This window comes from Artemia franciscana, unplaced genomic scaffold (genome assembly GCF_032884065.1).
Source record: "Artemia franciscana unplaced genomic scaffold, ASM3288406v1 Scaffold_253, whole genome shotgun sequence".
Classification (NCBI taxonomy): domain Eukaryota; kingdom Metazoa; phylum Arthropoda; class Branchiopoda; order Anostraca; family Artemiidae; genus Artemia; species Artemia franciscana.
Genome location: NW_027063379.1, coordinates 644,867 through 670,172, shown reverse-complemented (window position 1 = coordinate 670,172; position 25,306 = coordinate 644,867). Strand labels below are relative to the sequence as shown.

At 34.9% G+C, this 25,306-nt stretch overlaps 1 long non-coding RNA gene across 1 annotated transcript; it reads left to right on the top strand.

Annotated features, from left to right (window-relative positions):
• The first annotated feature begins 301 nt into the window (after positions 1 to 301).
• On the top strand, positions 302 to 25,091 carry LOC136042944 (uncharacterized). The gene is made up of 3 exons (XR_010621496.1): positions 302 to 466; positions 14,524 to 14,678; positions 24,942 to 25,091. It is a non-coding gene; the product is annotated as an uncharacterized LOC136042944 (long non-coding RNA).
• The last annotated feature ends 215 nt before the right edge of the window (positions 25,092 to 25,306 follow it).

The window sequence follows — 25,306 nt, the reverse complement described above, 5'->3', positions numbered from 1 at the left end:
ATAAATCCCTCAGAAAACTCAGTTGATTTTTATTATTCGAAATGAAACAGTCCACCCGCTCAAGACACGCCAAACAAAACACCTTTTCAGAAGGGAAATTAATGTGCTAAGTGCTAAGTGGAAGCACGCTGCTTATTAGTAGTTTTAATTTCTCATTGATACAAATAAACAGCTTAGACAGGCTTTGTATGAAGAAGCCCGAGTCAGAGTCTGCGCGTCAGAGTGGACTCTTTCCAACATGAATTCTGTGCTTGGGAATATCTTGTTTGACTTATGAATTCATACATTTTGGATTGAAGTCTGAATGAGGAATATCTTGTTTGACTTATACATTTTGGATTGTTTTCGTTGAATATGGAATGATTTCACTCTTTTAGATACAAGTTTCTGTTTTGTTTTTTTCATCAGTATATTGAAATGTGGAATCACGCAATTTTGGATAATAGTCAACAGACTGATATTGGGGGTAATTTTTATATTAACGGACTATTCTGTCTGCTTAAAAATAAGTTTACCTCTATTGGATCCTGAATCAAAATTTAATTCATATGTGTCAGAAATGAACTTTACCCCCACCCCTATGTATACCAATTCAGAGTATGTTCTTGCACATTAAGGGGGATAGGGGTGAAGTTCAGATTTACCTCTATAGTCAGAATTGCATCCTGAGTCCATATTCAACATTCATTTAGGCTACATCGGAAATAAACTTTACCCCTACCTTATATATAGCCTACCAATTCAGGATATATTCCAATTCATTGTATATATTTGCACATTAGGGGTGGCGGCGGGGAATATCAAAAAATATATTAACCTACAAAAGGATCTATCAAGAGAGAGAGAGAGAGAGAAAAAAAAAATAGTTCTTAACCTGGGGTTTTTAACCTGGGTAAAATTCTAGTTAATTGATTTCTTGCTATCTCAGAATGGGTTTAGGTTAGGAAAATGAAACTTTCAGGGATGAATCTACAGACTAAAGTTTGTCCCGGGAAGGTATGTTGAAGCGACTACCTCTACTCCTCCCTCTAGAGGGCCCTGACCTTTAAAATGTGTGTGTTATAAAAGTGAAATCTTGCGAAATAGATATTCTGCTTAATTGAAGTACAACAAAATTGTTTTCAGCTTCATAACTTTGCCCAATTCCATTTTATAAGGTTTTAAAGATAGGCTATGCAAATGAATTTCCTAAATTTTGAAAAAAAAATATTAATATGGCTCAAAATTCTACTCAAATAACAGGAATTGCATTTTGAGAACTAAAGGCAGAGAAAAATCAACTAGTAACCTAAAATTAAGGTAAAATGTTTTGTCAAAATTTCAATAGGTAGGCCTATAGACCTGTCATGAAGGCAAATTTTAGGGCCCTCTAAAGGGGCCCTAAACTTTCAGGGATGGGTCTACAGGCTAAAGTATGTCCCGGGAAGGTATTTTGAATTACCTACCTCCACTCCTTCTCCCTCTAGAGGGCCCTGACCTTGGATGACCTTTAAAAATATCTGTGTTATAAAAGTGAAACCTTGTAAAATAGATCTTCTGCTTAATTGAAGTACAACAAAATCGTTTTCAGCTTCATAACTGCTCAATCCCATTTTATAAGGTTTTAAAGATATGCAAATACATTTCCTAAATTTTGAGAAAAAACATTAATATGGTTCAAAATTCTACTCAAATAAAAGCAATTACATTTTCAGAACTAAAGGCAGAGGAAAAGCAGCTAGTAACTGAAAATTAAGATAAAATATTGTTTTGTCAAAATTTCAATAGGTATAGACCTGTCATGTAGGCAAATTTTAGGGCCCTCTAGAGGGAGAAGGAGTGGAGGTGGGTACTTTAAAATACCTTCCCGGGACATACTTTAGCCTGTAGACCCATCCCTGAAAGTTTCATTTTCCTAACCTAAACCCTTTCTGAGATAGCAAGAAGTCAATTAACTAGAATTTTACCAAATTTTACCCTAACCTGTTCTGTTTGAGGGATGGGACAACTGGGGCAGTTGCTCTGAGTGCCGTGGCATAGAAGGCGTCGCGGTCGGAGAATTGACCATTTTAATCTAATTTTTCACTTTAATTTGGCTTTATTTTTCTTATTTTTGAGTTGGGAAACAAGGGGGGGGCTATAATTAACTTTTCTCCAGACACCATCAACCCCAGGACCAACTCTGTCCCCTCTGTTTCCTAATTTGCATATATTTAGCGCAAATTATTGCTTGGGTCATTCCCTAGAAGAGTGGTTCTCAAACTTATTTAGACAGTGTACCCCTTTTTACCCAAACAATTTTTTAGGTAGCCTACACCTCAGTTACCGCTACCAAGTAAACTATAGCTATAATATAGGCCCAGTTGAAATTGTCAGTCCTAGAGGTAAAGGGTTGTTTTTTTTTTTAGCCGGCCACTTACCCCTTAAAAATTTTGCGTACCCCCAAGGGGTGCGCGTACAACAATTTGAGAACCACTGGCCTAGAGAACTAACTAGAGAAAGGAACATCCTAAGAAAACAATTGTTGTTTTATAGCCTGCAGAATAATCATGGTTAACACATTTTGCATATACTTTGCCTCCCTATACTTTGCCCCCCCCCTCTAATGTATAAATATAGCCCAAATTATGTATTTTAAATGCATTCGGCCACCATAACTTATTTTTCCAGTTTTTATTTCGTCGCAGTTGATTCAATTTACAGGCACACTCACAGCCTACATAGACATTGTCTATATAGCCTTTGGGTACACGGGTTGAAACAAGAGTGACGCACTGCGAGAATAGCTGGAAAATATATTCGGGTTATATATTTGCGCATCGTCTGGGGGGGGGGGGGCTGGGGGTAAAGTATAGCGAGGCTGAATGCAAAATGTGTTACATTATTCTTATTCTGTATAGGCCCTACTGTGATGTAAGAATTATTTTCTTAGTATGTTTCCACCTCTCCAGTTAGTTCTCAAGGAAAATACCGTCTGGTATTTCCCAAGTATTTGGCCACGAACCTCTACATTTTCAACCCGTGTACTCTAAATACATGGTTGCCAGTGTTTCGACGGAAATAGTTTAAAGAATAGAGTTGGGACTAAGTCAAACTTTAGCGTAAGGAGAGTTACTCTGAGGAGGGGACAGCCCCTTCCATATACGAAATAATTTTTATTCGTTTTAAGTCTTAATGTTGCTCCTTACTTTTAGTTAAAAAAATTTGTTTAAAAAAATTATTTTCTGAAAGTTTTTCAGCTAATGCAAGTTTGAATTTGGCTCAATTTACATGAAAAATTAAAACAGAATTTGCATATTAATTTTAGTAAAGTATCCCCCCCCCCATGTAAAGTTTTATTTGAAAAGCTCACCTCCAGAAACTACCCTATCAATGTGAAAATCTTCCCGTATAAAATACCCGCTCCCCCTCTGGAAATAATTCCCTCGAAAAAATATCTGTATACTTCCCAATAACCAATAAACTATGTAAACACTAGCCAGAGTTCAAAGCTTTTAGCCTTTGCCTCGTGGGTGTTGAGGGGTCAAGTTATCTTTTAAAACGTAGCTATTAAATCTTTTAACTATTTTTGAAACCAAAATTGGCTAAAAGACCTTTCCCAGGGTCTGTTGGTGATCGTGTTATCTCCAGAGCCATAGTTATTTGGCCTTTCAACTATGCTGAACGAAATGGCCATCTCAAAATTTTTACCGGATGATTCTAAGAAAAAGGGGGGGGGAGGGGTGTATTTGCCCTCTAATCTTTTTGGTCTTTTAAAAAGAGCACTAGAACTTCAATTTTCATTTAGACAATCCCTCTCCCAATATTTAAGGAGTACTGGGTCGATATCATGATCCCTGAGAAAAAAAGAAAAAAAACAAAAAACAAATAAACACGCATCCGTGATCTTTCGTCTGGCTAAAAAGATATGATTTTCATTACAATTATTTGACTTATAGGGGGTCTTTCCTCTTGTCTCGCATATCAGGCAAATTTTCTCAGGTTGGTAGCTTTTGATGGGTAGACTAAAATTCAATTAGACTTATATTTTTGAAATCATCATAAAAAGCCAGTTCTTTTTATATATCCATTGTTGTCAAAATGCCGTTTTTTAAGTCTTGGTTACTATTGAACCGAGTCGTTCCTTATTTACAGTCCATTACCACGAACTTTTTGACTTATTCAAACTAACAAAATTCACCTTGTCTCCGTGGCTACTACTTTCATTGTGATTTGATATTCAGAATGCGGAGTTTTTGTTAACTTTTTGATCTGAGTTGGTAATAAGGATGCATTTCTGGTTTTTAGAAGCCGGATGAGAAACAAGAAGGAGATAACCATAGTTCAAGACACGGATTATAATATTATTGTGGTCCAAGACTCCAAGGAAGGTAAATGACCAAATAGATATAATAAAGTAGTCGCAATATGGCTGTGCAAAGGGATAGATCAGGAACGCTAAGAGCTTTAAGTTGAAACTCTCAGGGCTACTGCTACTTCTACAATTATTAGATGCACTAATAGAGTATAAAGTAAAAACTTTCGAGAAATTTTAGATTGAAAAAAAATTAAAAGGCACAATGTAACTGCTGGTTTTCAAAGTGATAAAGCGCATATTTCTGCAAGTACCATTACAAAGCCGTCCTTAGCGCTCGAAAAAGGAAAAACCAAAAAAAAGTAAAGTGAAATGCCAGAAACAATAACCAAAGCCGAAGTAGTGAAAATCTCATTCAGAAATTAGATAAAGCAAACTGTCTTGCTAGCGATTGATGCAGTCTGTCTAATGACCGGGTTCTTATTAGTTATAGCAACTACGCCAATGTTGGGAGACCGTGAAGTTAGAAAACAATTCTTGCTTCATGATTCAGAATAATTGTAGCTAATCCCGTTTTTCATGCACACCCGCTGTACTTACCCCTTCCCCCTAATGTACAAAAACGAAGCTCAAATTATACAAGTCAAATGTATTCTGTCACCTGTCACTTATTTTCTGGTTCTTTTTTCGTCACAGTGATTCAATTTATAGGAACACAGGTTGAATTAAGAGAGCCGCGTTCGGAGAATATCGGGGAAATATATAATTTGGGCTATATATTTGCACATTAGGAGGGGGCTGGGGGAAGTATAGCGGGTCTGCATGCAAAATATGTTAGCTATAATTATTCTGTTTTCTGTTTTCTAGCTTCACTTCATGAGTTTGGTCGCTATAATTAACTTCTTTGGTGTGGTCGCTATAATTATCAAGTACCCAGATTTGCTTTAAAACTGCGAGTTGGTATTGTTTCCAAATTGTATAATTTTTTCCTGGAGAAAGTAAGGAGTGATATTAATACTTAAAAGAACATAAATTATTGCTTATCGGACAATAGGGGAACTAGCCTACCTGTTACTCATCCCTCGATCTTTACGCTGAATTAAATAAAAAAATAAAGCTTTTTAAATGAAAGTAAGGAGCAACATTATACCTTAAAACGAAGAGAAATTACTAAGCATATGAAAGGGGCTTTTCCTCCTCAACGCCCCGCTCTTTACGCTAAAGTTTGACTCTTTGTCTTAAGTCTATTTTTAAACAGTAAGAAACTTTAGCGTAAAGAGTGGGGCGTTGAGGAGGAAAAGCCCCTTTCACATACTTAATAATTTCTGTTCGTTTTAAGTTTTAATGTTGCTCCTTACTTTCATTTAAAAAAACTTATTTTTATTTATTTAATTTCTGGCCGTTTTTGAATTAATGCATGTTTTGATCTTGGCTCTCAGCACATAAATAATTAAAACGAAATTTGCATATTAATTAATTGCAAGTAATCGGAAGATTTTGAGAAAAAAGGAGTGAGGGAGGAGGCCTACTTGCCCTCCAGTTTTTTGATTACTTAAAAAAGCAACTAGAACTTTTAATTTTTTACAAACGTTTTCGTTGGTAAAAAATATACGTAACTTACGAATTAATTTACGTAAAGAACTTTAATATTTTATGTTTTTATTGCGTGTATGAGGGGGTTCAACCATCGTCGATACCTCGCTCTTTACCCTAAAGCTAAAATTTTGTCCCAATTCCTTAAGACTGACCTCTGAATCACAAAGGTCGTTGAATAAATAGTTGAAATTACTGAAAATACTTTAGCGTAAAGAGTGAGGTATAACGAGGAGGTAAACCCTTCATATGCGTAATAATTTTTGTTCTTTTTTAGTTTTAATGCTGCTCCTTACTTTCAGTGGACAAAACTTACTTTCAGAGAGGCAAAACTAAAAAAAATGAGGTGTTCCTAACTTACTAATGGGTGATCGGATGTTAATGAAATTTGATATTTAGAAGGACCTCGTGTCTCAGCAATCTTATTTTAAATCCCGACCTTATCCGGTGATATTTGGGGAGTTGGTGGGGGAAACGGGAAATTTTGAAAAACGCTTAGAGTGGAGAGATTGGGATGAAACTTGGTGGGAAGAATAAGCACAAGTCCTAGATCCGTGGTTTGCATAACTGGACTGAATCCACTCTCTATGGTGGAGTTAGGGGGGATGGTATTAGTTCGAAAAAATTAGAAAAATTGAGGTATTTTTAACTTAAGAACGGGTGACCGGATCTTAATGAAATTTGATATTTAGAAGGAACTCATGTCTCAGATCTCATATTTCAAATCCCGACCAGATCTATTGACATTGGGGGGAGCTGGAGGGGGTAAACAGAAATCTTGGAAAATGCTTATAAATGTCGTAGATATGTGACTGACGTAACCGGACTGGATGTGCTCTCTTTGGGGGAGTTAGATAGTGGGGTGCAGTGCTTTGGCGAGTTTGGTGCTTCTGGACGTGCTATAACGATGAAAATTGGTAGGTGTGTCAGGGAGCTGTACAAATTTATTTGATGAAGTCGTTTTCCCCGATTCGAATATCTGGGGGGCTGAAGGGAGAGGGAAAACTAGAAAAATTGAGGTATTTTTAACTTGCGAGTGCGTGATCGGATCTTAATGAATTTTGATATTTAGAAGGACCTTGTGACTCAGAGCTTTTATTTGAAATCCCGATCGGCATTAAGTTTCTGATTTTCCTTTTAAAGCAATCTAATGATTCTTAGAATTTTGCTAGAGCTCATACCATACAAGTTCATGGGTCTTGGCTCTTCCAACCTCGTAACAAGTGCCATATGAGCTCTTAGCTCTTCTCAATATCTGTGATATTTTTCTGGTTGTCAGGTTACTTTCCAACTTTTTCTTGATTAATGCTATTCCACACCAGCATGTCTAGATTTTGGGTGTGTTTTTATCGGGGGGGGGGTGTTTAGTGAAACTAGCTAAACATACAAACATTTTGCTAAGGTCTTCTTTAGAAAAAGGTCTAAAAATCTTCTTTAGAAAAATAGTTACTCTTTCTTTAACTGCCAAGTTTGCCCACTGTCAAGCGACATTAAAACTTAAAACAAACAGAAATTACGTCTTAGAATTACGTCTCAGAATCACGTTTTAAGTTTTAGTGCCCCTCCTTACTTTCCCTTAAAAAACTTGTTGTTTTATATTTAATTTCTGAAAGTTTTTGAATCAATGCATGTTTTGATTTTGGCTCTCCGCAGATGAATAATTAAAACTGCTTGACTGACAAAATCGGACCGGACCCGCTCTCTTTGGTGGAGTCGGGGGGGGGGGGGTAGGAATAATGTGGAAAAATTAGAAAAAAATGCGGTATTTGCAACTTACGAACAGTTGATCATATCTTAATGAAATTTGATATTTAGAAGGATTTTGTGCTTTAGAGCTCTAATTTTAAATACCGACCAGATTCTGTGACATTTGGGGGAGTTGTAGGGTGAAATCTGAATGCTTGGAAAACGTGAAATCTTTATCTTATGAATAGGTGATCGGATCTTAATGAAGCTTGATATATAGAAGGATCTTACGTCTCAGATGCTCCATTTTCGACTCGAATCTGATCCGGGGACATAGGAGTCCCCGGATCAGATTTTCATAATCTTGGAAAAAGCTTAGAGTGGAGAGATGGGGATGAACCTTTATGAGAAAAATAAGCACAAGTTCTAGATACGTTATTGACATAATTGGAACGGATCTGTTCTCTTTGGAGGAGCTAGGGGGGTTAATTTGGAAAAATAAAAAAATTGAGGTATTTTTAACTTAAGAACGGGTTACCAGATATTAATGAAATTTGATATTTAGAAGGAACTCATGTCTCAGAGCTTTTATTTCTAATTTCGACCAGATCTGTTGACACTGGGGGAGTTGGAGGGGGAAATAGGAAATATTGGCCAAAGCTTAGAGTGGAGGAATCGGGATGAAACTTGGTGGGTAGAATAAGCAAATGTCAGGGAGCTGCACAAATTGACTTGATAAAGTTGTTTTCCCCGATTTGACCATCTGGGGGGCTGAAGGGAGAGGAAAAATTAGAAAAATGAGGTATTTATAACTTATGAGTGGGTGATCGGATCTCAATGAATTTTGATATTAGAAGGACATCGTGCCTCAGAGCTCTTATTTTAAATCCCGACCGGCATTAAGCCTTTGATTTTCCTTTTAAATCAATCTATTAATTTTTGGAATTTTGCTAGAGCTCATACCATATGAGTTCTTGGCAACAGCCTAGAATCTATTTTATCAATCTATCTAACTATATTTTCACAATTTGTTTTGCGTTTTTTTAGATTAAAGTTGTATGAATCGTAAAAAAGTCCAAATTAATATCATAAATTTGACGCATAAAATGTAGGGTTTTGTTGACATTATTATTTTGAAAAAAAAAATTCTTGGAATTTCACACGAAACCTCTGTTAAATTACAGCTTTTTTATAGTTAGGGCTTTTGATAGGAAATACATGCACTTCTAGAAATAAATGGCGTTTGCAAAAAAACATTTAAAAAAATAAAAGCTGCATGACGTTTGAAAAAAAACAAGGAATTATAATCTAGAAATCGAAGGTGATTTTACGCATTTGTGAAATAAAGAATGGTTAAAATAAAAACGTATGTTTCGACTGGGATCTCCGCCAACCTGCAGTAAAAAACAAAAAATCGAACCCCAAAAAAAAAACCTTTAAACGAACTCTGTTTGGTGGAAAATCTTTTCTTTAAGAAAATTCCGCTGGAAAACCCCGCCCCTCTACCGGAAATTCCCTTTGGGACCCTCCTCTTTACGGACTATTCCATCTGCAGAAAATCACTGAAGGAAATTTGTGACATTAACTTATTTCTTTTAAATCTTTTCTTTGGGTTTTGTGGTTGGGTTTTGAGCTCCATTATTGGATTGAGTAACAGAATATTTTAATTGATTTACATGTTGATTTGAAATTAGGGATTTAGGCCAATCGTTCATGTGAGCTTTTGAAAGACTCTTAGATAAAGAAGAATATACAAAAATTAATGGTTCGGTTTCCTTTCTGATAAATAAACGAAATAGAAAATTACGCTAAAATTATAAATGAATATTTTGCGAAAGTAAGATCCAAATAATCACAAATATCTTCTATTCTATCTCTTAAATCATTCCTCTGTTTTTCTCTCTATTCCTAGCCCCCTTTACACCTCGTTCCTCTTTTATTTAGCACCTCTATTAGTAAATATATTTCTTAACCTTTTACTTGGTGCTCGTCTTTTCGTTCTGCAAAATGCTTTTATATTCCCTTTTATAAAGATTAGTCTAGTTTTATCTTATCTTTTAAAGTTGTCAAGGATTTTTTTTTACATCTGGTTTTATATTCATAGGTGTCAACTATTTTATTCAGTCTGGGAAATCACTCTTTATTAAAAAACAAAAATCGCAGTCTTTAAATTGTGATAATGTGTATCATAGCTTCACATATCTCAATCTATTGGGTGTATTATAAGATATCAAGTTTTCTTATCAAAGAAAACATCCCTACCGTATAATTTACAAGGCATTTAAAACTTTATTTTAGGTCCACAGTCATTCACTTACGCACAAAGTTTCAGAGACACTGATGGATATACTAAAAAAAAAAAAAACCAACAGAAGCTAACGCAGAAAGTATAAAGGGTTTTATACTTTCACTTAACGAGATATCTATATTAGTTTAATATTAATATCTATATTATCTGAGATTTCGTTATAACTCTATACAACGTAAAATTTTCTAGCTTTTTTCAAAATAATAGAAAATCTATTGCATATATGCAATTCAGGGTATATATTTGCACACTAAGGGGGGAAGGGGGGTTGTAAAGTCATTTCTGTGGTTAATGAATTACTTAATGTATGCTAGTTTTCAAAATAAAACATCTTACACTGACAGTGTACTTTCTTCTCCTGATAAACTCATTTTTTGTTTAAATAACATATTTTTCTGTTATTTTTTTCCATTGTTTAATCTGTTCTAGTACTGCTTGTGTTAATTTGCCACGAATATATTTAGTTTAAAATGAGTGACTGTGATGAATATTCGTAAAAAATGTGTTAAAAATCACTTAGGTTAGTGATGTGTTAAAATGTGTTAAGACAAATGTTTTAAAATTCATTTTCAAATGTGTTAAAAATTTAAATAATAATCCTACATGGAGTGTAGCTCTTGTGTATGTAATACTTTTCATTCGATTCATTTTTCAGGGTAAATGTTTTACCAAAAATAAACTTGAATTTCCCCTTTTTGCTGTGTCTGATTTTTTCAAGCAGAAACCCGTATGCTCCACAGACAAAAGATAGATAGATGAAGTCTCAAATAAAATTTGGAACAGTTATAAGTGGCACAGGAGGGTGAGGCATACCACCATTTAGCAACATCCACACTTTTCTCTTTGATATTGCATTTGATTGCACATTTTGTCTTAAAAATCAATAAATATATAGAAGTAAAAAGGAAAAAAAATTTGCACAACATATGAAGAGGGCTGCAACTCTTAATCATTTTGCTTTTCGTCTGATCCCTTGCAAAAAACAGAACTTTGAAATGTGTTATATATAAGCCGAAGTTAAATTTAATTATTCCAGTTAAATTTTTTTAGAGTTAAAATTGATTGGAGGGTTACAGGCACCTATGCTCTCTTTCCCGCAAATAGTCTATATGTCATATAACCATGCCTCTTGGGCTTATACAGCCCCCCCAGAGCATGGAGGAAAGGTCTTTCAGTTGTGGCCTGGGGGTCTATAGTTGTTTTGGAAGAGGTGGTCATGTTAACCTTGGAGGATGGTCTTTTGATTGATAATTTAAAATTCTAGTTTTCTTTTTAAGAGTCAAAAGTGATTGGAGGGCAATAGGCCCCCGGAGCTTAGGCGACAATGGTTGTATGTTGTGCCCGGGGTTATATAAAGTTATTTTGGAAGGGGTGGTGATATATACTTTGGAAGATGTTGATTTAATATTAAAATTTTTCTTTGTTAAATCGATTAAAGGGCAGCTAGCTCCCCCCCCCCCGCCACCTTTCCCCCCAATATATTTGATCAGAATTTTGAGATAGTGTTTTGTTAAAAATAGTCCACTTGTCATATAACACTGCCGCTGTGGTTTTCACTGGCCCCCAAAGCTTACGGGAAAGGGCTATAAATTTTTGCCTCAAAAGCTGTAGAAAAAATTGTTCAGTTGTCAAACTGAACAAGTTCTATTGTTAAACTAGCTCCTTTGTTCAACTTATCTCATTTTGTTCTCAAGTTAAATATAAGTTTCTATTGTTTCCTTTTCATAAGGGTTTTCCAGTGGAATTTATATTATGTAACATACCGTATTTGATACGGTAATAATATATTCTCCGAGCCTTTAATCACTCGAAATAAAATTTTGGATACGTTTTGATTAAGGAACCTCAGAAGCAGTGATGGATCCAGACGGAGGAAGGGGGCAAGCGGTGTACGGCTCCCCCTTGAAAAGGTGGTGGATTTGTGGTTGGAACCATTTGTTCTGGTTTGGGTTGGGATGAAAGTCATTTTTTTTTATTGGTTTTTATGGCACTTGGTATTAACCAAGTGACATATAGCGATCGCAGATTCTGTCGGTCGGTCTGTTGGTCTGTCGGTCTGTCCCGGTTTTGCTAGTTTAAGCACTTCCAGATAAGCTAGGACGATGGAATGTGAAGGATGATTTATTTTGTGAGGAAGAATAAGTGACAGTAATAAAATGATTAAAACACGATAATGCCCCAGGTGCTGATAATTGGTAAACGGGGTTCTTAAATATGGTGGTTATGGGCTTGGAAATAAGTTACCGAAGATTATGAATGCGATTTTTGAAAAAAGGTAGCACCTACCAATTTTAAGAAAATCTTAATGAAAACCTCTGTATAACAAAAGTGATAAAAGCAAATTGTTGATTTTTAGGTATCAGCCACAGCCTTTCTAATTAATAAGTTTCCACAGCTAGCTAATTAATTAGTATGATGGTAATCATAGTAAGGACACAGGATTTGTCCTATCGCTAGCAACAGTAATTCAGGGTTTAATTTGTAGACTAGGAGATATAGTAGACAAAACTTTAAGAGAAGAACAGTGTGCTTTTAGGAAGCAAAGAGAATGTACACAATTTTACTGGTATTTCAATAAATAAGAAGTGCCTGAGTTATCAAACACCTTTTTGTCGTTATTTCTATAGATTAAATAAAAAAAACAAGTTTTTTTAACTGTCACTAGCTTGCTTGGGTGTCACTTCAGTCAGTATTCACTGAACCAAACCAGTATCACTTGACTTGCTAATGGTGGGGGGTTATTCGCCTGCGGCAACTGTCTGCTTTGTAAAACAGGAATCAAAATACTGCAACTATGCATTGTCAAACAGCAATTAAAATACATATACAACACAATAATAATAAGTAATACAATTTTTACACATTATAACCAATATCATACAACCAAATGCTGATAAAATATATCTAAAATGATAAAAAGGGCTTTTTGAAAAATGATTCAAAAATTCCTATTAAAAAAGTGAAAAAAAAAAATTATAAGGAATGAACCAAACCAGTAGTCTTAACAAATCTACCTAAGAGGTTTGTGCTTAGTTGCCTAGCCCAAGGAGGAGACGTGTGGTGTCCCAGAACAGAACTTATTGTGAATGCATTAAATGCCTTCTCACAGTAATTTATTAGTACTTCTCTCTCTTTTTCGTAATGAGAGATAATCAGATAATCATAATCAGCGTTTAATCGAAGCGAGGAAACAAAACCAAAGTGTTGCTCTCGCAGCATTGCACTCGCAGTGTTGCACTCGGCGAAGCCGAACAAGGGTTGCCGCAACACCTCACGTTGGCCATGCAACGTAGATCTAATTTTTTTTCTTACTCTTAATTGATGCATTCTTTATAGTAATTCGGAATGTGTGTATTATTGTCGATGTTAAGTACATATAAATGGAAATTGAAATATCCTGAAGTAGTATTTACGGATGATTTTTTTTTTTTGCCACAATAGACTATTTAATTTTTTTGCCAAGTCTGTATAAAGTATTGTGGGTACAACGTATCAGATATACCAAATTTTCGAAACAAAACTGAATATTTCATTTTAAATTCTGCACAATAAAATATAAGAATAAATTATATGATTTTACCAGCAATTATTTCATAGTCAACGCTACCTATGTTTGAGGTGTATGCTTTAAAAAAAAATATAGATGGCAATATCAAATTCTTATAAATGACTGATCTGTTGTATTTCCTATCCCAATATGCAATCACAACTTTATGCTAGCATTGTTTGGATAAAACTAACGAGTGAGTATGTTTTCTGAATACAAAATACATATTTCCTGTTGCTTCAACTCCAAACATAATAATTAAAATCAGTCGTAGCTAGACTCAATGTTATTTTTATCAACATTTTCCTTTTCTCTGTGATTTCATTTATATTACAAACATTTCAATAGCATTTGCCCTTATCCATCTTTCCAAAAAAATAGATGTCATTTCTTTTAAAATGAAAGTAAAAATTCCACACCTACTATATTTTTTTGTAATCCTTGATTGCTCTTTATCTGAGTGTTATATGCAGCAAACTATAATCTCTATTATATAGAGGTTGTTAAAAGAGATTTTAATAAGTAACCATTATCCGGGCTGGTTAATTGACCAGACTTTTTCGAAAAGAAGGAAAACATTTCTAGAATGTTCTGACGATATTCTGAAAACAACAGAAAAGAAAGATATTTTTTGTTCTCTACCATATGTTCTAGGTTTGAGTGAAAAACTTAAAAGAATTTTACAAAATAATGGGTTAAAGGTAGCTTTAAGAGGTAATAATACTTTGGCTAGTTTTTTAAATTCTGGAAAGGATCGGACTTCCGTAGAGCACCAAAGTGGGGTTTATAAAATCCCATGTACTTGTGGAAGCTCTTATGTGGGACGTACTAACCAGAATTTAAAAACGAGATTGTTACTACATCATAATTCTACTTCGTCGTCTTTAAAGCAAAATACCAAACCTGAAGATTTGGTGATTTGGCAACTACGTGAAGTCTTAGAGACTTCACGTAGTTGCAGTTAAATGATATAGCTTGTCTCGAGAATTACTCCTTTTATATAAGCATGAAAAAAATTAGTGTGAACTTTTTAATGATTATTACCTTATAAAATGTTATATCAAAGCCTGGTAAAAAGTGAACTTTGTATATAATTAAGAATATTTAATTTTTCAGTAAGACAACAAGACGATTTTAGCTTCTATATCTCCTTCGCGGGGTTTGACAGTGGATCAACTATAGTGGATAATAATAGTGGATCAACTAACAATGGATAATAAGAGTTTGAGTCTGTTGAAACCATAGATGATGAGTATCGCCTTATGTTCTGGGTAAGGTACGAGTTTTTCTCGAAAATTCTTAGAAAAATCTTATTGCCCTGATGCTTAAAAAGAAAAGGCTTTTGCCAGCTTTGCCTCTTACTCAGATTATCAGTCTTGGGTTTTTTTTTCAATTAGCCATGGCTCTTAACTCTTTTATTCTAGGGCTACCAACTTGTTTTCAATTCCAAAATCTATCTGTTTTAAATTCCCCTACAGATGTAAGTCCATTAGAGGCGAGAAAGAAAAAATTGCAGCAAATAAATTGGTTTGTCTGTCAAATAAATGAAGGATATTAACTTAATTCAGGGAGGTTTAGATTTCAAAGTTTAAATTATGTTATGAAAGAGAGAGAAGAAGAAGAGGTAAAAAGTAAAACAACGGAAAGAAACACATCAACTAAATTATATTTAAGACAAAATTTAAATTTAAAAATAACTTTTTGAACGAAATTGAATATTTAAATATAATTTTAAATAAAACTAAAATTTATTACTGAAAGACACAAAAACTTTGAAAACAGAATCCTTTTTATAATTTAAAAGTTTGAAGTATTTATTTACCGACATTAACGGGCCATAGGAAAAATGTGTGCACTAAAATCAAAGATTTTGTTTTTATTTGAGAAATTTTAGATTTTAACAAATCACTCACCCCGAATTCATCCGTCTAAAATGTCCATGAGACAAATCACAGACATACCACCTAGAAGGAAATGTCTTCTCCATACGATAATGCTGATTAGTTGACAAGTGATCTAGATCTGCGTTTTGCCAACTGTCTTAGAGCAACTGTCAAAGGTTGCCACGAGAGCCTATCTGGTGTTGTTTATAACCCGGAGAAAAATTTTACCAAGAGGTTGGTAAAATCTATAGTCAGTGTTCCTGCTTTACCTAACCGGTGTACTTGAAGCTGAAACCGGAGGTAATGAAAAATATAAATACGTCTGGGAAAGCTTAGCTTTAAATATAGGAGAAATAAAGGTAGTTTGGCCATTGGGGGGAGTGGAGGGGCGAGGGTTGAGAGTTGAACATCAAATGATGAAAGGTAAAAAACGTCTGAAATGTATTAAAGTAGTACTAAAAAGTAAACATTTGAATGAACAAAGTACGTTAGGAATCTAAGGAGGAAGGACAGAAAGCTACCCTGAGCTGGACGCATAGGGATTTAGATTGTAAAAATAAGTTATGATATTGAAAACCAAACATTAGTTGGTACAAAGAAACGATAAATTTTCTGAGGGAGACGAAGAAATTTTTAGCTGAAGAGGAAGGGACCCAAAATAAGTAACAAAAGAAGCAGGGTTAAGATCTAAGAGGGGCTTAAGAAAGTCCTCCTGATAAGGTTGATGTAAAATATGCAGGAAAGGGGATGCCAATTTTAATATGATTTAGAAAAGACTGTAGACTGGGGAGTGGGGGAGGGTGCTTTAGAAAATATATAAATATTAAACCAAAATGCTCAGAATTTTTGAAGTTTTTACTTATTTTAAAGACATCTGGAAGGGTTAGTTCTATCTAGGAAATAACTCATTAGACAGACCCAGAACCCTTTTCAGGTATTTCACTTGGGGTTATTTAAAACCAACGTTTTTGAAACATAAGAACAATTCCGTGTAGTAAGTATAGTAGGCTACATAAGAGGAAATACTGGTAGACGGAGAAAAAAGTCCTCCCAGTCAAGAGGGACATGAGCAGGAATATGTTAGTCTAAGAATACGCAAGCGCCTCACATTTTGATGCACTGCTAGGGCATAGCAGATACACTGCTAGGGCATACATTTTCAAAACTTGTGTTGAAACAATAAGAGATCAAAAACTACTAAGTAGCTGCTAGTCTTCAAAATGACAATGCACATATTCCGGCAAGTACCTTTGCTATGCCGTCCTTTGCGCTCGAAAAAGAGAAGGAAAAACTAAAAAAAACAGCGAAGTGAAATGGAAGAAACAATAACAAACTCAAATCAGTGAAAAGATCATTCAGAAATTAGATTAGGCGAACATTCTTTTGCTAGAGATCAATGCTTTCTATCTAATGATTAGATTTGGGTACTTATAATCATATAAGTCTAATGATTCGGTCAGCTGTCGCTTGTTTTCCGGTTCTTGTATAGTCACAGTGATTCAATTTAGAGACTCACAGGTTGAATCAAGAAAGCCGAATTGGGAGAATAGACGGGAAGTTTATAATTTGGGCTATATATTTGCACATCAGGATGGGAGTTGGGAGTATAGTATAGCGGGTCTGCATGCAAGATGTGTTAGCTAGAATTATTCTGAAATTTATGAAGTAGAACTGTTTTCTGACTTCACTTCTTGCCTGCATTCGCTATAATTAACTTTTTGGGGGTAGTCGCTATACTTAACAAGTACTCAGATTTTTTCTAAGACGATAAATTTACATTGTTTTAAAATTTAATAAAAAAAAAAAATCAGCTATAAGTAAGGAGTGACATTAAAACTTCAAAGGAACAGCTACAAAAGGAAAACTAAATAAAAGGGGACTATCTCTTCCTCATCCCCGGTTTTTACGCTGAAGTTTGAGTTTTGTCCTAATTCTTTGAGAACGACTCCTGAATCACAAAAGCTGATGAATTGTAATAAGAAACTTCTAAAAGAACTAAAAAACTTTGGTTTAGCAAAGATGAAACAGAGAAGAGGGATAATTTCTCTCGTAATTTTTCAAATATGGGATAATTTCTGTTCCTGTTAAATATAATTTTCCCCCATATTTTTGACTGAAAAAACTTTTATACTTAATATCTGATCTTTTTTAAAATTCTGCTATGGAATCCCCCATCCCAGTGTAAAATTCTCCTGTAAAAATTCCCTAACTGGGCTTTCCACTGAAATTCGCTCTGTGAAATACTCTCACAGAAAATAAATTTCCAATGGCTGTGGGGCGTCTTGCCATTCCAAGAGATATAGCTATTGGATCTTTCTACTATGCTGAATCAAATGGTTCTCCCAAACTTTTTACCAAATGACTGGAAAAAGGGGTTTGGGCGGGGGCTTGTTTCCCTCCAATCTCTTTGGTCACTTAAAAGGGGTCCTAGAACTTCTGATTTTGCTGCAGCAAGCGATATACCGACGTTCTGGGACCATTGGCTTATACAATCATCCATGGGGAAAATACATCCCTCGTCCGTAATCTTTGGCAAGCAAAATAAAATTCCACATTTTTGTAAATATACCCCTTGAAACTTTTATAAGAGTATTCTCTGACTCCCTGAATCTAGTGGTTAATCTTCATTAAGATTATTTGAACTTTTGGGGGATCCTCTTTTCGGAAATTGATGCAAATTTTTTCTGCATCGTAGCTTATGATGGGGAACATTAAACTTTACAAATCTTAGTTTATTTGGATTCAGTATAAAAGCCAATTCTTTTGATCGATCAATTGTTATCAAAATTCCCTTTTTTTACATCTTCGTTTTTTTTTGGGAGGGGGGGGGGGGGCGACTCGCTTCTTACGTACTGTTCGTACCACGAACTGTTTGATTCAAAGGAAAGCCAGTTATTTCTCATTACATTAATTCATAATTCATTGGATTCATAAAAATTGTCTCATTATCTTTGTTTATACCGAAGTTTTTATATATTTATTTTTAAATTTCATTTGCCTCCATTAAAGATTGTTTTAACTCACTTGTTGTGGAAATTGAAGTTGGTTTGTCAAGCGAAAATAATTGATTCATTTATTCACAAATCTATAGACCACTTATCGGACCAGATATGTGTAAATGCTCTTTCCAAATATAATAATTGCTGTTAATCGCGAATTCAGTATGGATCTTCTAAGATGATGCCTTTTTTCTTATCTTGGATGCTGTTAATATAGCCTACCTTTGTTAGCGTCAACCTTGTTAAAACCGGTTTACCTGTAAATTGAACCGACTGACAAATTTGAGAATCAATAAATGCATGGGAAATATTTAGCCGAATATAAGTACCAAGGACTGATATTGGTAACGCTGTAGATTTGCGACTCTTCAGAAGGAAAAACTAAAGGAGTAGCATCTTTAAATTAGGCTATCTTTTTTTGTCTTTAAATTCTCTTATGTGACAATTAACTCCCCTCTAAATAATATGGAAGAAATTATATTTTATCAAAAACTCCTTACTCCAGTTCGTTACCACGAATTGTTTGATATTAAAGAAAACTTAAAGCGGGTTATGGTAAAATAGTAGCTAATCGTGGTCATTATTATCGAAATGCGCTTGCATTGCTATACAGTAGTTTTTGCGACCATTCAATACTTTTCCTATCTGGTATTTCACCTATCCTGAAAAAAAAGACAAGATCTGGCTGAATTGTGTACATTATATTTCCGCTATTGTAAGTTTCTGTTTCATTTACCCCGGTCTTATAGGAAATTACATAAAAAAAACTAGTTTTTTTACTGAAAGTAAGGAGCGACATTAAAACTTAAAACGAACAGAAATTACTCCGTATATGAAATGGATTGTCCCCTCCGCAATCCCTTGCTCTTTACGCTAAAGTTTGACTCTTTGCCACAATTCTGCTTTTTAAAACAATTAAAAGCTTTAGTGTAAAGAGCGAGGGATTGCGGAGGGATTGGGAGTTTTGTCCCAATTCTATAAGAATGACCCCTGAATCAGAAAGGCCGTAGAATAAATAGTTGAAATTACTAAAAATATTATAGCATAAAGAGCGAGGTATTTATCTCCTCCTAAATACCTCTCTCTTTATGCTAAAGTATTTTTATAGTCCCTCATATGCGTAATAATCTCTGTTCGTTTTAAGTTTCAATGCTACTCTTTTCTTTCAATTGAAAAAAAACTTTCTCATGTTTATTTTTTCATTGTTTTTTTTATAGTAATTTTAGAAAATCCTGCGCCCTTTTCATTGAATTTCTGTTCCCCCATGACATATTTCTCCAAGGAAAGATCCTCCCACATAGCCCCCTCCTCTCAACCCCACCCCAAAACCAAAAAAAAATCCCCTGAAAACGACTGTACACTTCCCAAAAACCATTATTATATGTCAACACTGGTCGAAGTTTGTAACTTGCAGCCCCTCCCCTAGGGACTGTGGGGGAGTAGGTCATTCCCAAAGACATAGTTATTAAGGTTTTTGACTATGCGGAACAAAATGGCTATCTCAAAATTTTGATCTGTCGACTTTGGAGAAAAAATGAGCATGAGAGGGGGCCTAGGTGCCCTCCAATTTTTTCGTTCATTTAAAAAGGGCACTAGAACTTTTCATTTCCGTTAGAATGAGCCCTCTTGCGACATTCCAGGACCACTTGGTCGATATGATGACCCCTGGAAAAAAACAAACAAAAAAAAAACAAACAAATAAACACGCACCCGTGATTTGTCTTCTGGCAAAAAGTACGAAATTCCACATTTTTGTAGATAGGAGCTTGAAAACTTTGCTATAGGGTTCTCTGACACGCCGAATGGGATGGTGTGATTTTCGTTAAGATTCTGTGACTTTTAGGGGGTGTTTTTCCCTATTTTCTAAAATAAGGTAATTTTTTTCAGGCTCGTAACTTTTGATGACAAAGACTAAATTTGATGAAACTTATGTATTTAAAATCAGCATAAAAATCTGATTCTTTTAATGTATATTTTAGAATAAAAAATCCGTTTTTTAGAGTTTCGTTTACTATTGAGCCGGGTCGCTCCTTACCACAGTTCGTTACCACGAACTGTTTTAAAGAAAATAATTCGGTATTTCGGGGCTTCTGACATTATTACTCCTTTGCGGGAGCTAGGCTCAAAATTGGAAAAGGATTATATTTTTTCTCTGGGCCCCTTCCACCTCTTAGTTCGTTTATTTTCCCATTAGTTTTCACCTGTTTTCGCTTTATAGTTGTGTTATCTCTTAGCAGTTCTTTCGTTAGTTGAGTTATGGTTGTGGTATATATGTTTTATCGCTCGTATAGTTGTGTTATTTTCAAATTATACTCCATAATAGAGAGGCTCCGAACACCCAGCATTGTATATTAAGCTCTGAATTTGACGTTTTCTTCTAACGTGACCAGATTTGTCCTGCGCCCTGCGCCCTTTTCATTGAATTTTTCTTCCCCCATGACATATTTCTCCAAGTAAAGATCCTCCCACAGAGCCCCCTCCCCTCAAACATACCCCCAAAACCAAAAAAATCCCCCTTAAAACGTCCGTACACTTCCCAATAACCATTATTATATGTAAACACTGGTCGAAGTTTGTAACTTGCAGCCCCTCCCTCAGGGACTGTGGGGGAGTAAGTCATCCCCAAAGACATAGTTATTATGGTTTTCGAGTATGCTGAACAAAATGGCTATCTCAAAATTTTTATCCGTTGACTTTGGGAAAAAAATGAGCGTGGGAGGGGGCCTAGATTCCCTCCAATTTTGTTGGTCACTTAAAAAGGGCACTAGAACTTTTCAGTTTTGTTAGAATGAGCCCTCTTGCGACATTCTAGGACCACTTGGTCAATACGATGATCCCTGAAAAAAAAAAAGAAAAAAAAAAAAAAAAAAAAAAAAAAAAACACGTACGCGTGATTTGTCTTCTGGCAAAAAATACAAAGTTCCACATTTTTGTAGATAGGTGCTTGAAACTTCTACAGTAGGGTTCTCTGATACGCTGAATCTGATGGTGTCATTTTCGTTAAGATCCTACGACTTTTAGGGGCTGTTTCCCCCTATTTTCCTAAATAAGGCAACTTTTCTCAGGCTCGTAACTTTTGATGGGTAAGACTAAACTTGATGAAACTTATATATTTAAAATCAGCATTAAAATGCGATTCTTTTGATGTAGCTATTGGTATCAAAATTTAATTTTTTAGAGTTTTGGTTACTATTGAGCCGGATCGCTCCTTACGGAGCGATCCGGATCCGTTACCACGAACTGTTTGACTACACTGTATATATATTTGCATTAAATATTTAGTTGGGTTTAGGTTAGTTTAGGTTACGTATCTAATATTATACGCTCAGGGCAGTATATATTGCAGTATACTACGCCCTTCTATAATTATTCGTTGTAGTTTTCTTAATTTTGTTACTAAAGTAGGCATATTGTATTTTCATTTTTTATCATTAGCATTTACCAAACCTCACTTCTCGAGTGTGTATTATATAACACATAAGTACCTTTAATTAAAATATAGCTAAATTGTGGTTTCCCACCGAGCCGAAACTAATATTGTCTGGTATATAGACCACGAAAACTAGCTATTGTCTCATGTTCGCAATACAAAATCTCGAGAGAACTTAAGTGTGGTGGCTTTCAGACAAATGTGCCTTATTAAGATTTAATTTAATGCATTATTTGGATTTTTGTTTATTCCATGAAAACGAGCCTTGAAAAGTGGCCCATGGGCCAATGGGAACTATTTTATAAGATTACTAACGCAAAAGGGCATACTGTTATTATCGTGAAAACGGAACACAAGAAGCAAGAACATTGAACTTGTTAAACTCTTAAAAGTTTTGACTTAAGGTTTTAACTAAAGTTAAACTCTAAACTTTTGACAATTTGTCTTAATTCCTTAAGAACAATTCCTGAAACACAATGGCCGTTTAATTAGAATAATAAGCTTTGTTTTAAAATTTTACAATTTTAGCGTAAAGAGCGAGGTCTTGAGCAGGAAGTTGTTTAAAATTTAATTTCTGATCTTTTAAAAAATACCGGTAAATCCGACTCTCTCCACCAAAAATTCCGGTACTTCAGTATTATATGCCACTCACTCAAGTTTACGATGTGTAAAATTCAAGAACGAACCGGTTTCTTCGATAGTTTTTTTTCCGTCTCTTTAAAAACAGATATGGGCTTTTTATTTGCACATCGGGGGGGGGGGAGAACAGTGGGTGTGTGTGCAAAATGTGTTAGGTACACAAATTTTGCATATTATGAACGAAGAATTTTTTCTGACTTCAAACAGTCCAAAAACTCCCCTCCCTTATGTGCAAATATATAGCACAAATTATATATTTTCCATATATTCTGTCACTTGTCTTTGTTTTGTCTCATGCTAAACCGAAATAAATTAACGAAGAAACCAGTTTTTTCTCGAGTTTTAAGCAGCGTAAACTTGAGTGATTGGTGTATAATACACAAGTACCAAAATCCTCCCCCCTACAAAAAATAAAAAACAAAGCTCAAATAAAATTCTCAAATTCGTAAAGGCTTGTTTCCCGTTGGGAGTATTTTCCTGGGAGGGGGGGGGGTATTTATTGGAGGAATATTTTCCGTGGAGCAATTTTCTAGGGGGGGGGGGGGTGTTTTCAAAGGGGTGTATTTTTCGCTGGGATTATTTTCAACGGGGTGTTTTTTCTTTTTTGGGGGGATTTTCCAGGAGGGTATTTTTATCGGGGGGAGGGGGAATATTTTCCCATGGGGGAAAGAACGCCTAGAGCTAAAATTGGTATACACCTCCCAACTGATGAAAACAGCGTAAACAAATTTGATTTAATAGAAATTTGAATATGTACAGTCGCAAAAAGCCAGTCTTCGGTTGATGCAATAGCTACAAAATTATAGAGCAACCCGCGGCCCATAGTAATATTTCTTAAGTATCTTTTTAAAAACGGTGGTACAAAATTGCCATTTGTAACTCAGTGGGAAATACCAACTATTATTACCATTGCTCTTAACTGAAAAAGGTCGTTTTAAAAACAAATTTAAACAAATTCATAAATAAGCGCTTGAAACTATTTGAAAATGGAGTCGGATAAATATGAAAATACACATTTGGAATTGTTGAAGCCTGATTCGTAAAAATTGCAATCCCCACTTTTGAACAACAAAGAAACTCACTTATTGCATGGGTGCTCGTTTAAGTCTCGTTTTAAGTTTCGCTGTTTCTTTTAAGTTTTAATGTTGCTCCTTTCTTTCAGTTGAAAAAAAAACTTGTTTTTATTTATTCAATTACAATAATCTGCAATAATACATTATAATAATTGCAATAATAAACGAGTCAAACTCAAAATGAGCAGAAATTAACATGAATAGGGTCACAATTCCTATGCCTTTTCAAGGAAAGAACATAATTTGCACTTTATTGACTTTTTTTTAATGTTTTTACTTTTATAAGTTTAATAAATACAAAATTATTAAGATTTTAAGAAATAGAAATCCTTACGTGTATATTAAACTGATAAATCATATTCATTTGTATTTTTTTAAGCAATTAAATGAAAAAAGTTTTTTTTAACTGAAAGTACGGAGCAGCATTAAAATTTAAAACGAACAGAAATTATTACGTATATGAGGGGGGTATTATACTGATGATTTAAGCATCCTTGATGAAAGTGTGAGCAAAATAATTGAACTGTTAGAGGTTTTGCGGGCTCAGGGTGCCAGAATAGGCTTGAAAATTATGGTAAGAAAACTAAGTCACTAAGGCTAGGAATAAGTGAAGATGAGAAGGTGAGGTTGGGTCAGAGAATTGGGACAGAATTCAAATTTTTGTGTTAAGAGCGAGGTATTTTTGAGGAGTAAACCTTCTAATATAGGCCTACGTAATAATTTATGTTCGTTTTAGGTTTTAATGTTGCTTCTTTCTTTCGTTAAAAAAAATTAATTTAATTTCTGATGGTTGTTTAAATAATTCCAGGAAATCTGGCTGCTCCAGAGTTCCTTAACTGAATGTTTCCAGGTTAAGGAGCAGCACTAAACCTTTTTTAAGTTACCTCTTTTAAGTGACCTAAGACATTGGAGGGAAATTAGCCTCCACCCTAGCCCCCTTTTCCTAAAGTCATCTGTGCAAGAATTTGGGATTCATTTGAGCACTTATATATTGTATGGCAAACACTCAACAAATGAAGCTGGGTTAATCCTAATGAAAAATACCAACATGTAATGAAATTATAATACTTTAGAGACAAATTTGGGCTGTATATTTGTATATTAGGGATGTGGGGGTAAAGTATGTTGATTCCGCATGCAAAATGTGTTGCAAGAAAGACTAATTGCGAGATTAGTTTGAAATATATATAATTTGGGCTATATATTCGTACATCAGGAGGGGGGGGGGGTCGAGGATAAAGTATAGCGAGGTTGCGTGTAATGTGTGTTAACTATGCCTATTCTACATATTATGAAGTAAGAATTGTTTTCTTAACATGTTTCTCTCTCTCCAGTTAGTTATCTAGGAAAATGCTACCTGGGTATTCCCTCTGCATTTTGCCATGATTCTCTTGTGTTTCAGCGCATGTACTCGTATATCTATAGTGCTTTCATCTTGCTTTATTTATTTGACTCCACTTGCATTTTGTCACATTGGGCAGTTTAAGTATCTTATTTTTTTTTTAATCAGGAATTCCTGATTGAATGCTGAACCTGCGACCTATCTGTCGACGAGAAGTTGACACAAAAAATACGCAAATCAACAAATTCAGCAAAGTTTTTGTGTTGCCTAGAACTACATTGGGACCCATTGAGGGGGGTACGGGAGGTGTATCCGGAACGCTGAAATGGACATCGACTGACACGTTTATTTTCTTCGTAGCTGAGCTCACGGATTCATCGGGAAAATCGAGAATGTCCTGAAAATGTAAGTTTATTAAATTAAAATTTAATATATTATTTGTATTTTGTTTATCTGCTGATAGCGGGCCTTTATGACCTATGCTATTGGTATCATAGGCAGCGCAATAGTGCTAGAGCAATACGGGCGCAATG